Source organism: Microcebus murinus, chromosome 21 (assembly GCF_040939455.1).
Source record: "Microcebus murinus isolate Inina chromosome 21, M.murinus_Inina_mat1.0, whole genome shotgun sequence".
NCBI classification, from domain to species: Eukaryota; Metazoa; Chordata; class Mammalia; order Primates; family Cheirogaleidae; genus Microcebus; species Microcebus murinus.
The window spans coordinates 19,415-32,399 of record NC_134124.1 but is presented as its reverse complement, the minus strand read 5'-3'; the positions used below and the strand labels follow the sequence as shown (position 1 = coordinate 32,399).

Below are 12,985 nucleotides of genomic sequence, written 5' to 3'. Positions count from 1 at the left end.
GGGACCCTCCTCCGTGTCCTCCTGTGGCCCAGTCCAAGGGGCCTGGGCCTGGCCGGGGCTGCATTGGACCCCGACCACCCTGGCGTGTGGACTCGCTAAAAATCGGCCATTAGATATTGGATTCCAGCTTCCTGGAGGTCATTTCACTAATGAGTGCACCGGAAAGAGTTTCCTAATCCATCTGTGAGGGTGGCAACTGAAAGAGAATTTGAAAGCTGACAGAATAGGCGAGGGAAGGCATAGGAGATTTCCACACCCAGCAAGGAAGACTTTCCCGAAATGGAAGAAAGAAACGAGCAAACAGAGACACCGGTAGCCCGCCCGGAAAAGAGTCTGCCCCTTAGAGAAAGCACCCTGACCAGGTTCACCCGTGGGTGGGTGGCGAGCTAGCGGCGTTCAGAAGAGCGAGGCCCGCAGTCTGTGCGGAAGACACCTGCGCTCGGGTGTGTGTGGCGGCGCGATTCACAAGCAGCTCTAGACGTTAAACCAAGGAGAAGCCAGGGAGTTCCCAACGCCCCAGGTGTCCTCAGCCCACGACTGGCTGCTGTGGGAATGCGAAGCCCGGCTCCTTGTCTCAGAGCGGGGTTCCCAGGAGGATCAGGCTGAAGCTGGGACTCGGCCTCAAAGTGTCCCCTCGCATGGCCACCCCCTTCCCCTTCCTGCTCCTCTACTCCTGGTGCCCCTCCATCCAGGGGCCAGACCTTAAAGAGTCACCGCAAGAGAATCCTGGTCCCAAAGGAGCCTTCTGGGGGACCGGTGCTGAGAGAGGTTGTGGGCATGGCCCGCTGGGGCTCTGCCCGACCCAGGGCTGAGAGATGCCACCTCCCAGCTCTGGGTCCCTGCAGGAAGTGTTGGCAAGCACAGGGCCGGTCCTCCAAAGGCCCAGGTGCAGGGAGCCCAGGCCAAGCAGCCTGTGGAAGAAGCCACTTGCCGTGCTACCCCGGGAACAGGACTGCAGGCCCCGGCCCTTCCCACCTCCTCCTCCTCCTCCTCCTCCTCCCCCCCCGCCCCCCCCCACAGGGCACAGGGCTCAGAGACACCTCAGACTCTTGCTACCCAAAGTGCAAAGGGCATCAGTTGCTCCTCCAACCCCCCCGCCCAGCAGACCACGTTGTCCAGCCAGCCCCCGGGCCTCCCTGGGGTGCCCAGCACAAAAGTGCAGACACCCACCGGACCCTCAATCTCAGTTTTCGGATGTTTTTGCCACTCTAAGGACCCGCAGGCCAGCTGGGCCTTCGGGCAGGACAGAGAGCCCCGGAATCCGACGTGGAGAGCTGCGTGGAGAGCTGCGTGTACGTCCCCATCAGGAGGCGGTCCCCACCTCCGCGGCTCTCCCCTTGCGGGGAGCGGCAGCCCAGCCGGCAGCCGCAGGGCCTCAGGGAAGACACCAGGCTGGGCCCCCGCGGCACAGCGGGGGCACGTCCCCCGCACTCACGCGACTTAGGGACGGCTGCTGGAGACTGCTGCGGCCACCCTGCTGCCGGGTTTCTGGTGGGCTTCCTGGAAGCAGCGTCCACACCAAGCCCTTGGAAGGCCCAGGCGACGGAGGAGCCGGTCAGGCAGGGGCCCAGGACGGTGAGAGGCCGGGCGGGCGGGAAGGAGCATGTCAGGCAGGGGCAGAGGACGGTGACAGGCCGGGCGGGGAGGAGCCGGTCAGGCGGGGGCCCAGGACAGTGACGGGCCTGGCCGGGGAGGAGTGCGTCAGGCAGGGGCAGAGGAGACGGGCTGGGTAAGGGTTAGGGTGACAGTTAGGGCACAATTCACAATCGCAAAGACGTGGAAGCGACCCGAGTGCCCATCCATCCAGGAGTGCATCAATAAAATGTGGCGCGTGGACACCACGGAGTGCCATTCGGCTGTGAGGAGCAGCGGTGAGAGGGCGCCTCTCGTGTTCTCCTGGCCAGAGCTGGAACCCGTTCCAGTAGGCCAGGTATCCCAAGAATGGACACACGAGCACCACGTGAGCGCGCTCACCAGCAAATTGGTACGAACGGATGGACGCCTAAGTGGACAGAGAGGAATCACCTTCATCGGGTGGGTGTCGGGCGGGTGGGGGGAGGGGAGGGGCATACACATCCATTAGGCATGGGGTGGGTGCGCACCGACTGGGGGATGGGCGCACTTGAAGCTCTGACCCGAGGGGGGAGGCTTGGAGAGGGCAAGGCACCCGACCTTAACATTGGTACCCCCACAATACGCTGGAACAACATGAGAGGTATATGAATAAGAACACAGGGGGGGCCGGGCGCGGTGGCTCACGCCTGTAATCCTAGCTCTCTGGGAGGCCGAGGCGGGCGGATTGCTCCAGGTCAGGAGTTCGAAACCAGCCTGAGCAAGAGCGAGACCCCGTCTCTACTAAAAATAGAAAGAAATTAATTGGCCAACTAATATATATAGAAAAACACAGCCGGGCGTGGTGGTGCATGCCTGTAGTCCCAACTACTCGGGAGGCTGAGGCAGCAGGATTGCTTGAGCCCGGAGATTGAGGTTGCTGTGAGCTAGGCTGACGCCATGGCACTCACTCTAGCCTGGGCAGCAAAACGAGACTCTGTCTCAAAAAAAAAAAAAAAAAAAAAGAACGCAGGGGGGAGGGGGGCAAGGGCGTCACATGTCACCTGAATACTTGTACTCCCATCATCTGCTTGAAGAGAGAGAGAAAAGAAAATGCAATCCTAGAGGTAAGAGACACTTTTTAAAAATAATGAATCCGAAGAGAAAAGTAAAAGGAGGCCTGTGGAGCAGGTCTGGGTGTGACTCCGGATCCCCCAACATCAGGTGCCACCACCAAAGATTCCTGCGTGTAGCCCATAGAACCCCAAAAGCAACGGGACGAGTTCTGGTCACATACTCCCTCAAAATGACATCCTGGCCTTCTTCTGGAACTCCCTCCCCTCTCAGACTCTCAAGGTTTCCTCCAGCGTGTCGGTTCCCACAGAGCAGACCTTTGGTCTGAGACCTGACAGTCCAGATGCCACGCATGCTGCCGCGTAGCGGCGGTGTCGGGGCTTGGGACAAGAGGAGGCCCCACGGTGCGGGCTGGGGCGCCAGGCACCGCGCGGGCGCTGAGGGTGGGGGTGACCCCCACCCCGGGCCGCCGCCGCGCTCCCAGAAAGGGGACAGAACAAGAGGCCAAAAAAAAAAAAAAAAAAAAAAAAGCAGCAGCCTGTGGCACCCGGTATTCCCAGGCGGTCTCCCATCCAAGTACTAACCGGGCCCGACCCTGCTTAGCTTCCCAGACCAGACGAGATCGGGGGCGTTCAGGGTGGTGTGGCCCTAGACGGCGGCGGAGGGCGCCCCTGCCCCGCTCAAGAAGCCGAGCCTCTCTGGGCTTCCCCGCCGCCGCCTCCCGCGCCGGGCCGGGCCGGTTGAGTTCCCCGGCCGGGTCCCGCGGGCTCCCAGGGACGGGGGTGATGGGCGGGGCGGGGCGGGGCGGGGCGGGGGCTGTCTCTCTATACACACACACACACACACACTCACACTCACTCACACCCACACAAGATGCGCCTCCACGGCTGGACTCGCCAAGGTGGAGCCCTCCCAGCCCCCCTCGTCTCCTCGCCCGGCCTCCTTCACCTACCCGCTGCCCACCCCCAGCGCGTCGCTGCCTGCCGCTGACTGCGCACGCGCGGGACGCTCGCCCTTTGACCCCAGCCAGGGGCCGCCCTCCCCCACAACCCCTTTCAGCTGCGCCCGCCCCCTAGCCCTGTGGGTGGGCTGCCGCCTATTCCCCCGGGCCAGGGCTGGGGCACAGCCAGTGTATGGGGCGTCTCTCTCTGGGGATGTGTCCCATGGGTGGGGTGGGGTGGCGTGGTTTGGGGGGCGCTGAAGAAATCAGTCCCCTCCATCTCCTACCTCTGGAAAACGCCCAAGCCCGTGGAGAACTGCCGGCACCGCTTCGTGGGGGCCGGGACCCTCCTCCGTGTCCTCCTGTGGCCCAGTCCAAGGGGCCTGGGCCTGGCCGGGGCTGCATTGGACCCCGACCACCCTGGCGTGTGGACTCGCTAAAAATCGGCCATTAGATATTGGATTCCAGCTTCCTGGAGGTCATTTCACTAATGAGTGCACCGGAAAGAGTTTCCTAATCCATCTGTGAGGGTGGCAACTGAAAGAGAATTTGAAAGCTGACAGAATAGGCGAGGGAAGGCATAGGAGATTTCCACACCCAGCAAGGAAGACTTTCCCGAAATGGAAGAAAGAAACGAGCAAACAGAGACACCGGTAGCCCGCCCGGAAAAGAGTCTGCCCCTTAGAGAAAGCACCCTGACCAGGTTCACCCGTGGGTGGGTGGCGAGCTAGCGGCGTTCAGAAGAGCGAGGCCCGCAGTCTGTGCGGAAGACACCTGCGCTCGGGTGTGTGTGGCGGCGCGATTCACAAGCAGCTCTAGACGTTAAACCAAGGAGAAGCCAGGGAGTTCCCAACGCCCCAGGTGTCCTCAGCCCACGACTGGCTGCTGTGGGAATGCGAAGCCCGGCTCCTTGTCTCAGAGCGGGGTTCCCAGGAGGATCAGGCTGAAGCTGGGACTCGGCCTCAAAGTGTCCCCTCGCATGGCCACCCCCTTCCCCTTCCTGCTCCTCTACTCCTGGTGCCCCTCCATCCAGGGGCCAGACCTTAAAGAGTCACCGCAAGAGAATCCTGGTCCCAAAGGAGCCTTCTGGGGGACCGGTGCTGAGAGAGGTTGTGGGCATGGCCCGCTGGGGCTCTGCCCGACCCAGGGCTGAGAGATGCCACCTCCCAGCTCTGGGTCCCTGCAGGAAGTGTTGGCAAGCACAGGGCCGGTCCTCCAAAGGCCCAGGTGCAGGGAGCCCAGGCCAAGCAGCCTGTGGAAGAAGCCACTTGCCGTGCTACCCCGGGAACAGGACTGCAGGCCCCGGCCCTTCCCACCTCCTCCTCCTCCTCCTCCTCCTCCCCCCCCGCCCCCCCCCACAGGGCACAGGGCTCAGAGACACCTCAGACTCTTGCTACCCAAAGTGCAAAGGGCATCAGTTGCTCCTCCAACCCCCCCGCCCAGCAGACCACGTTGTCCAGCCAGCCCCCGGGCCTCCCTGGGGTGCCCAGCACAAAAGTGCAGACACCCACCGGACCCTCAATCTCAGTTTTCGGATGTTTTTGCCACTCTAAGGACCCGCAGGCCAGCTGGGCCTTCGGGCAGGACAGAGAGCCCCGGAATCCGACGTGGAGAGCTGCGTGGAGAGCTGCGTGTACGTCCCCATCAGGAGGCGGTCCCCACCTCCGCGGCTCTCCCCTTGCGGGGAGCGGCAGCCCAGCCGGCAGCCGCAGGGCCTCAGGGAAGACACCAGGCTGGGCCCCCGCGGCACAGCGGGGGCACGTCCCCCGCACTCACGCGACTTAGGGACGGCTGCTGGAGACTGCTGCGGCCACCCTGCTGCCGGGTTTCTGGTGGGCTTCCTGGAAGCAGCGTCCACACCAAGCCCTTGGAAGGCCCAGGCGACGGAGGAGCCGGTCAGGCAGGGGCCCAGGACGGTGAGAGGCCGGGCGGGCGGGAAGGAGCATGTCAGGCAGGGGCAGAGGACGGTGACAGGCCGGGCGGGGAGGAGCCGGTCAGGCGGGGGCCCAGGACAGTGACGGGCCTGGCCGGGGAGGAGTGCGTCAGGCAGGGGCAGAGGAGACGGGCTGGGTAAGGGTTAGGGTGACAGTTAGGGCACAATTCACAATCGCAAAGACGTGGAAGCGACCCGAGTGCCCATCCATCCAGGAGTGCATCAATAAAATGTGGCGCGTGGACACCACGGAGTGCCATTCGGCTGTGAGGAGCAGCGGTGAGAGGGCGCCTCTCGTGTTCTCCTGGCCAGAGCTGGAACCCGTTCCAGTAGGCCAGGTATCCCAAGAATGGACACACGAGCACCACGTGAGCGCGCTCACCAGCAAATTGGTACGAACGGATGGACGCCTAAGTGGACAGAGAGGAATCACCTTCATCGGGTGGGTGTCGGGCGGGTGGGGGGAGGGGAGGGGCATACACATCCATTAGGCATGGGGTGGGTGCGCACCGACTGGGGGATGGGCGCACTTGAAGCTCTGACCCGAGGGGGGAGGCTTGGAGAGGGCAAGGCACCCGACCTTAACATTGGTACCCCCACAATACGCTGGAACAACATGAGAGGTATATGAATAAGAACACAGGGGGGGCCGGGCGCGGTGGCTCACGCCTGTAATCCTAGCTCTCTGGGAGGCCGAGGCGGGCGGATTGCTCCAGGTCAGGAGTTCGAAACCAGCCTGAGCAAGAGCGAGACCCCGTCTCTACTAAAAATAGAAAGAAATTAATTGGCCAACTAATATATATAGAAAAACACAGCCGGGCGTGGTGGTGCATGCCTGTAGTCCCAACTACTCGGGAGGCTGAGGCAGCAGGATTGCTTGAGCCCGGAGATTGAGGTTGCTGTGAGCTAGGCTGACGCCATGGCACTCACTCTAGCCTGGGCAGCAAAACGAGACTCTGTCTCAAAAAAAAAAAAAAAAAAAAAGAACGCAGGGGGGAGGGGGGCACGGGCGTGACATGTCACCTGAATACTTGTACTCCCATCATCTGCTTGAAGAGAGAGAGAAAAGAAAATGCAATCCTAGAGGTAAGAGACACTTTTTAAAAATAATGAATCCGAAGAGAAAAGTAAAAGGAGGCCTGTGGAGCAGGTCTGGGTGTGACTCCGGATCCCCCAACATCAGGTGCCACCACCAAAGATTCCTGCGTGTAGCCCATAGAACCCCAAAAGCAACGGGACGAGTTCTGGTCACATACTCCCTCAAAATGACATCCTGGCCTTCTTCTGGAACTCCCTCCCCTCTCAGACTCTCAAGGTTTCCTCCAGCGTGTCGGTTCCCACAGAGCAGACCTTTGGTCTGAGACCTGACAGTCCAGATGCCACGCATGCTGCCGCGTAGCGGCGGTGTCGGGGCTTGGGACAAGAGGAGGCCCCACGGTGCGGGCTGGGGCGCCAGGCACCGCGCGGGCGCTGAGGGTGGGGGTGACCCCCACCCCGGGCCGCCGCCGCGCTCCCAGAAAGGGGACAGAACAAGAGGCCAAAAAAAAAAAAAAAAAAAAAAAAAGCAGCAGCCTGTGGCACCCGGTATTCCCAGGCGGTCTCCCATCCAAGTACTAACCGGGCCCGACCCTGCTTAGCTTCCCAGACCAGACGAGATCGGGGGCGTTCAGGGTGGTGTGGCCCTAGACGGCGGCGGAGGGCGCCCCTGCCCCGCTCAAGAAGCCGAGCCTCTCTGGGCTTCCCCGCCGCCGCCTCCCGCGCCGGGCCGGGCCGGTTGAGTTCCCCGGCCGGGTCCCGCGGGCTCCCAGGGACGGGGGTGATGGGCGGGGCGGGGCGGGGCGGGGCGGGGGGCTGTCTCTCTATACACACACACACACACACACTCACACTCACTCACACCCACACAAGATGCGCCTCCACGGCTGGACTCGCCAAGGTGGAGCCCTCCCAGCCCCCCTCGTCTCCTCGCCCGGCCTCCTTCACCTACCCGCTGCCCACCCCCAGCGCGTCGCTGCCTGCCGCTGACTGCGCACGCGCGGGACGCTCGCCCTTTGACCCCAGCCAGGGGCCGCCCTCCCCCACAACCCCTTTCAGCTGCGCCCGCCCCCTAGCCCTGTGGGTGGGCTGCCGCCTATTCCCCCGGGCCAGGGCTGGGGCACAGCCAGTGTATGGGGCGTCTCTCTCTGGGGATGTGTCCCATGGGTGGGGTGGGGTGGCGTGGTTTGGGGGGCGCTGAAGAAATCAGTCCCCTCCATCTCCTACCTCTGGAAAACGCCCAAGCCCGTGGAGAACTGCCGGCACCGCTTCGTGGGGGCCGGGACCCTCCTCCGTGTCCTCCTGTGGCCCAGTCCAAGGGGCCTGGGCCTGGCCGGGGCTGCATTGGACCCCGACCACCCTGGCGTGTGGACTCGCTAAAAATCGGCCATTAGATATTGGATTCCAGCTTCCTGGAGGTCATTTCACTAATGAGTGCACCGGAAAGAGTTTCCTAATCCATCTGTGAGGGTGGCAACTGAAAGAGAATTTGAAAGCTGACAGAATAGGCGAGGGAAGGCATAGGAGATTTCCACACCCAGCAAGGAAGACTTTCCCGAAATGGAAGAAAGAAACGAGCAAACAGAGACACCGGTAGCCCGCCCGGAAAAGAGTCTGCCCCTTAGAGAAAGCACCCTGACCAGGTTCACCCGTGGGTGGGTGGCGAGCTAGCGGCGTTCAGAAGAGCGAGGCCCGCAGTCTGTGCGGAAGACACCTGCGCTCGGGTGTGTGTGGCGGCGCGATTCACAAGCAGCTCTAGACGTTAAACCAAGGAGAAGCCAGGGAGTTCCCAACGCCCCAGGTGTCCTCAGCCCACGACTGGCTGCTGTGGGAATGCGAAGCCCGGCTCCTTGTCTCAGAGCGGGGTTCCCAGGAGGATCAGGCTGAAGCTGGGACTCGGCCTCAAAGTGTCCCCTCGCATGGCCACCCCCTTCCCCTTCCTGCTCCTCTACTCCTGGTGCCCCTCCATCCAGGGGCCAGACCTTAAAGAGTCACCGCAAGAGAATCCTGGTCCCAAAGGAGCCTTCTGGGGGACCGGTGCTGAGAGAGGTTGTGGGCATGGCCCGCTGGGGCTCTGCCCGACCCAGGGCTGAGAGATGCCACCTCCCAGCTCTGGGTCCCTGCAGGAAGTGTTGGCAAGCACAGGGCCGGTCCTCCAAAGGCCCAGGTGCAGGGAGCCCAGGCCAAGCAGCCTGTGGAAGAAGCCACTTGCCGTGCTACCCCGGGAACAGGACTGCAGGCCCCGGCCCTTCCCACCTCCTCCTCCTCCTCCTCCTCCTCCCCCCCCGCCCCCCCCCACAGGGCACAGGGCTCAGAGACACCTCAGACTCTTGCTACCCAAAGTGCAAAGGGCATCAGTTGCTCCTCCAACCCCCCCGCCCAGCAGACCACGTTGTCCAGCCAGCCCCCGGGCCTCCCTGGGGTGCCCAGCACAAAAGTGCAGACACCCACCGGACCCTCAATCTCAGTTTTCGGATGTTTTTGCCACTCTAAGGACCCGCAGGCCAGCTGGGCCTTCGGGCAGGACAGAGAGCCCCGGAATCCGACGTGGAGAGCTGCGTGGAGAGCTGCGTGTACGTCCCCATCAGGAGGCGGTCCCCACCTCCGCGGCTCTCCCCTTGCGGGGAGCGGCAGCCCAGCCGGCAGCCGCAGGGCCTCAGGGAAGACACCAGGCTGGGCCCCCGCGGCACAGCGGGGGCACGTCCCCCGCACTCACGCGACTTAGGGACGGCTGCTGGAGACTGCTGCGGCCACCCTGCTGCCGGGTTTCTGGTGGGCTTCCTGGAAGCAGCGTCCACACCAAGCCCTTGGAAGGCCCAGGCGACGGAGGAGCCGGTCAGGCAGGGGCCCAGGACGGTGAGAGGCCGGGCGGGCGGGAAGGAGCATGTCAGGCAGGGGCAGAGGACGGTGACAGGCCGGGCGGGGAGGAGCCGGTCAGGCGGGGGCCCAGGACAGTGACGGGCCTGGCCGGGGAGGAGTGCGTCAGGCAGGGGCAGAGGAGACGGGCTGGGTAAGGGTTAGGGTGACAGTTAGGGCACAATTCACAATCGCAAAGACGTGGAAGCGACCCGAGTGCCCATCCATCCAGGAGTGCATCAATAAAATGTGGCGCGTGGACACCACGGAGTGCCATTCGGCTGTGAGGAGCAGCGGTGAGAGGGCGCCTCTCGTGTTCTCCTGGCCAGAGCTGGAACCCGTTCCAGTAGGCCAGGTATCCCAAGAATGGACACACGAGCACCACGTGAGCGCGCTCACCAGCAAATTGGTACGAACGGATGGACGCCTAAGTGGACAGAGAGGAATCACCTTCATCGGGTGGGTGTCGGGCGGGTGGGGGGAGGGGAGGGGCATACACATCCATTAGGCATGGGGTGGGTGCGCACCGACTGGGGGATGGGCGCACTTGAAGCTCTGACCCGAGGGGGGAGGCTTGGAGAGGGCAAGGCACCCGACCTTAACATTGGTACCCCCACAATACGCTGGAACAACATGAGAGGTATATGAATAAGAACACAGGGGGGGCCGGGCGCGGTGGCTCACGCCTGTAATCCTAGCTCTCTGGGAGGCCGAGGCGGGCGGATTGCTCCAGGTCAGGAGTTCGAAACCAGCCTGAGCAAGAGCGAGACCCCGTCTCTACTAAAAATAGAAAGAAATTAATTGGCCAACTAATATATATAGAAAAACACAGCCGGGCGTGGTGGTGCATGCCTGTAGTCCCAACTACTCGGGAGGCTGAGGCAGCAGGATTGCTTGAGCCCGGAGATTGAGGTTGCTGTGAGCTAGGCTGACGCCATGGCACTCACTCTAGCCTGGGCAGCAAAACGAGACTCTGTCTCAAAAAAAAAAAAAAAAAAAAAGAACGCAGGGGGGAGGGGGGCAAGGGCGTCACATGTCACCTGAATACTTGTACTCCCATCATCTGCTTGAAGAGAGAGAGAAAAGAAAATGCAATCCTAGAGGTAAGAGACACTTTTTAAAAATAATGAATCCGAAGAGAAAAGTAAAAGGAGGCCTGTGGAGCAGGTCTGGGTGTGACTCCGGATCCCCCAACATCAGGTGCCACCACCAAAGATTCCTGCGTGTAGCCCATAGAACCCCAAAAGCAACGGGACGAGTTCTGGTCACATACTCCCTCAAAATGACATCCTGGCCTTCTTCTGGAACTCCCTCCCCTCTCAGACTCTCAAGGTTTCCTCCAGCGTGTCGGTTCCCACAGAGCAGACCTTTGGTCTGAGACCTGACAGTCCAGATGCCACGCATGCTGCCGCGTAGCGGCGGTGTCGGGGCTTGGGACAAGAGGAGGCCCCACGGTGCGGGCTGGGGCGCCAGGCACCGCGCGGGCGCTGAGGGTGGGGGTGACCCCCACCCCGGGCCGCCGCCGCGCTCCCAGAAAGGGGACAGAACAAGAGGCCAAAAAAAAAAAAAAAAAAAAAAAAGCAGCAGCCTGTGGCACCCGGTATTCCCAGGCGGTCTCCCATCCAAGTACTAACCGGGCCCGACCCTGCTTAGCTTCCCAGACCAGACGAGATCGGGGGCGTTCAGGGTGGTGTGGCCCTAGACGGCGGCGGAGGGCGCCCCTGCCCCGCTCAAGAAGCCGAGCCTCTCTGGGCTTCCCCGCCGCCGCCTCCCGCGCCGGGCCGGGCCGGTTGAGTTCCCCGGCCGGGTCCCGCGGGCTCCCAGGGACGGGGGTGATGGGCGGGGCGGGGCGGGGCGGGGCGGGGGGCTGTCTCTCTATACACACACACACACACACACTCACACTCACTCACACCCACACAAGATGCGCCTCCACGGCTGGACTCGCCAAGGTGGAGCCCTCCCAGCCCCCCTCGTCTCCTCGCCCGGCCTCCTTCACCTACCCGCTGCCCACCCCCAGCGCGTCGCTGCCTGCCGCTGACTGCGCACGCGCGGGACGCTCGCCCTTTGACCCCAGCCAGGGGCCGCCCTCCCCCACAACCCCTTTCAGCTGCGCCCGCCCCCTAGCCCTGTGGGTGGGCTGCCGCCTATTCCCCCGGGCCAGGGCTGGGGCACAGCCAGTGTATGGGGCGTCTCTCTCTGGGGATGTGTCCCATGGGTGGGGTGGGGTGGCGTGGTTTGGGGGGCGCTGAAGAAATCAGTCCCCTCCATCTCCTACCTCTGGAAAACGCCCAAGCCCGTGGAGAACTGCCGGCACCGCTTCGTGGGGGCCGGGACCCTCCTCCGTGTCCTCCTGTGGCCCAGTCCAAGGGGCCTGGGCCTGGCCGGGGCTGCATTGGACCCCGACCACCCTGGCGTGTGGACTCGCTAAAAATCGGCCATTAGATATTGGATTCCAGCTTCCTGGAGGTCATTTCACTAATGAGTGCACCGGAAAGAGTTTCCTAATCCATCTGTGAGGGTGGCAACTGAAAGAGAATTTGAAAGCTGACAGAATAGGCGAGGGAAGGCATAGGAGATTTCCACACCCAGCAAGGAAGACTTTCCCGAAATGGAAGAAAGAAACGAGCAAACAGAGACACCGGTAGCCCGCCCGGAAAAGAGTCTGCCCCTTAGAGAAAGCACCCTGACCAGGTTCACCCGTGGGTGGGTGGCGAGCTAGCGGCGTTCAGAAGAGCGAGGCCCGCAGTCTGTGCGGAAGACACCTGCGCTCGGGTGTGTGTGGCGGCGCGATTCACAAGCAGCTCTAGACGTTAAACCAAGGAGAAGCCAGGGAGTTCCCAACGCCCCAGGTGTCCTCAGCCCACGACTGGCTGCTGTGGGAATGCGAAGCCCGGCTCCTTGTCTCAGAGCGGGGTTCCCAGGAGGATCAGGCTGAAGCTGGGACTCGGCCTCAAAGTGTCCCCTCGCATGGCCACCCCCTTCCCCTTCCTGCTCCTCTACTCCTGGTGCCCCTCCATCCAGGGGCCAGACCTTAAAGAGTCACCGCAAGAGAATCCTGGTCCCAAAGGAGCCTTCTGGGGGACCGGTGCTGAGAGAGGTTGTGGGCATGGCCCGCTGGGGCTCTGCCCGACCCAGGGCTGAGAGATGCCACCTCCCAGCTCTGGGTCCCTGCAGGAAGTGTTGGCAAGCACAGGGCCGGTCCTCCAAAGGCCCAGGTGCAGGGAGCCCAGGCCAAGCAGCCTGTGGAAGAAGCCACTTGCCGTGCTACCCCGGGAACAGGACTGCAGGCCCCGGCCCTTCCCACCTCCTCCTCCTCCTCCTCCTCCTCCCCCCCCGCCCCCCCCCACAGGGCACAGGGCTCAGAGACACCTCAGACTCTTGCTACCCAAAGTGCAAAGGGCATCAGTTGCTCCTCCAACCCCCCCGCCCAGCAGACCACGTTGTCCAGCCAGCCCCCGGGCCTCCCTGGGGTGCCCAGCACAAAAGTGCAGACACCCACCGGACCCTCAATCTCAGTTTTCGGATGTTTTTGCCACTCTAAGGACCCGCAGGCCAGCTGGGCCTTCGGGCAGGACAGAGAGCCCCGGAATCCG

At 62.8% G+C, this 12,985-nt stretch overlaps 3 pseudogenes; all 3 read right to left on the bottom strand.

Annotated features, from left to right (window-relative positions):
• Nucleotides 1-3,160: 3,160 nt before the first annotated feature.
• Nucleotides 3,161-3,279, bottom strand: LOC142863276 (uncharacterized; annotated as a pseudogene).
• Nucleotides 3,280-7,067: 3,788 nt separating this feature from the next.
• LOC142863275 (uncharacterized) lies at nucleotides 7,068-7,186 on the bottom strand (annotated as a pseudogene).
• Nucleotides 7,187-10,974: 3,788 nt separating this feature from the next.
• On the bottom strand, nucleotides 10,975-11,093 carry LOC142863274 (uncharacterized; annotated as a pseudogene).
• Nucleotides 11,094-12,985: the final 1,892 nt, after the last annotated feature.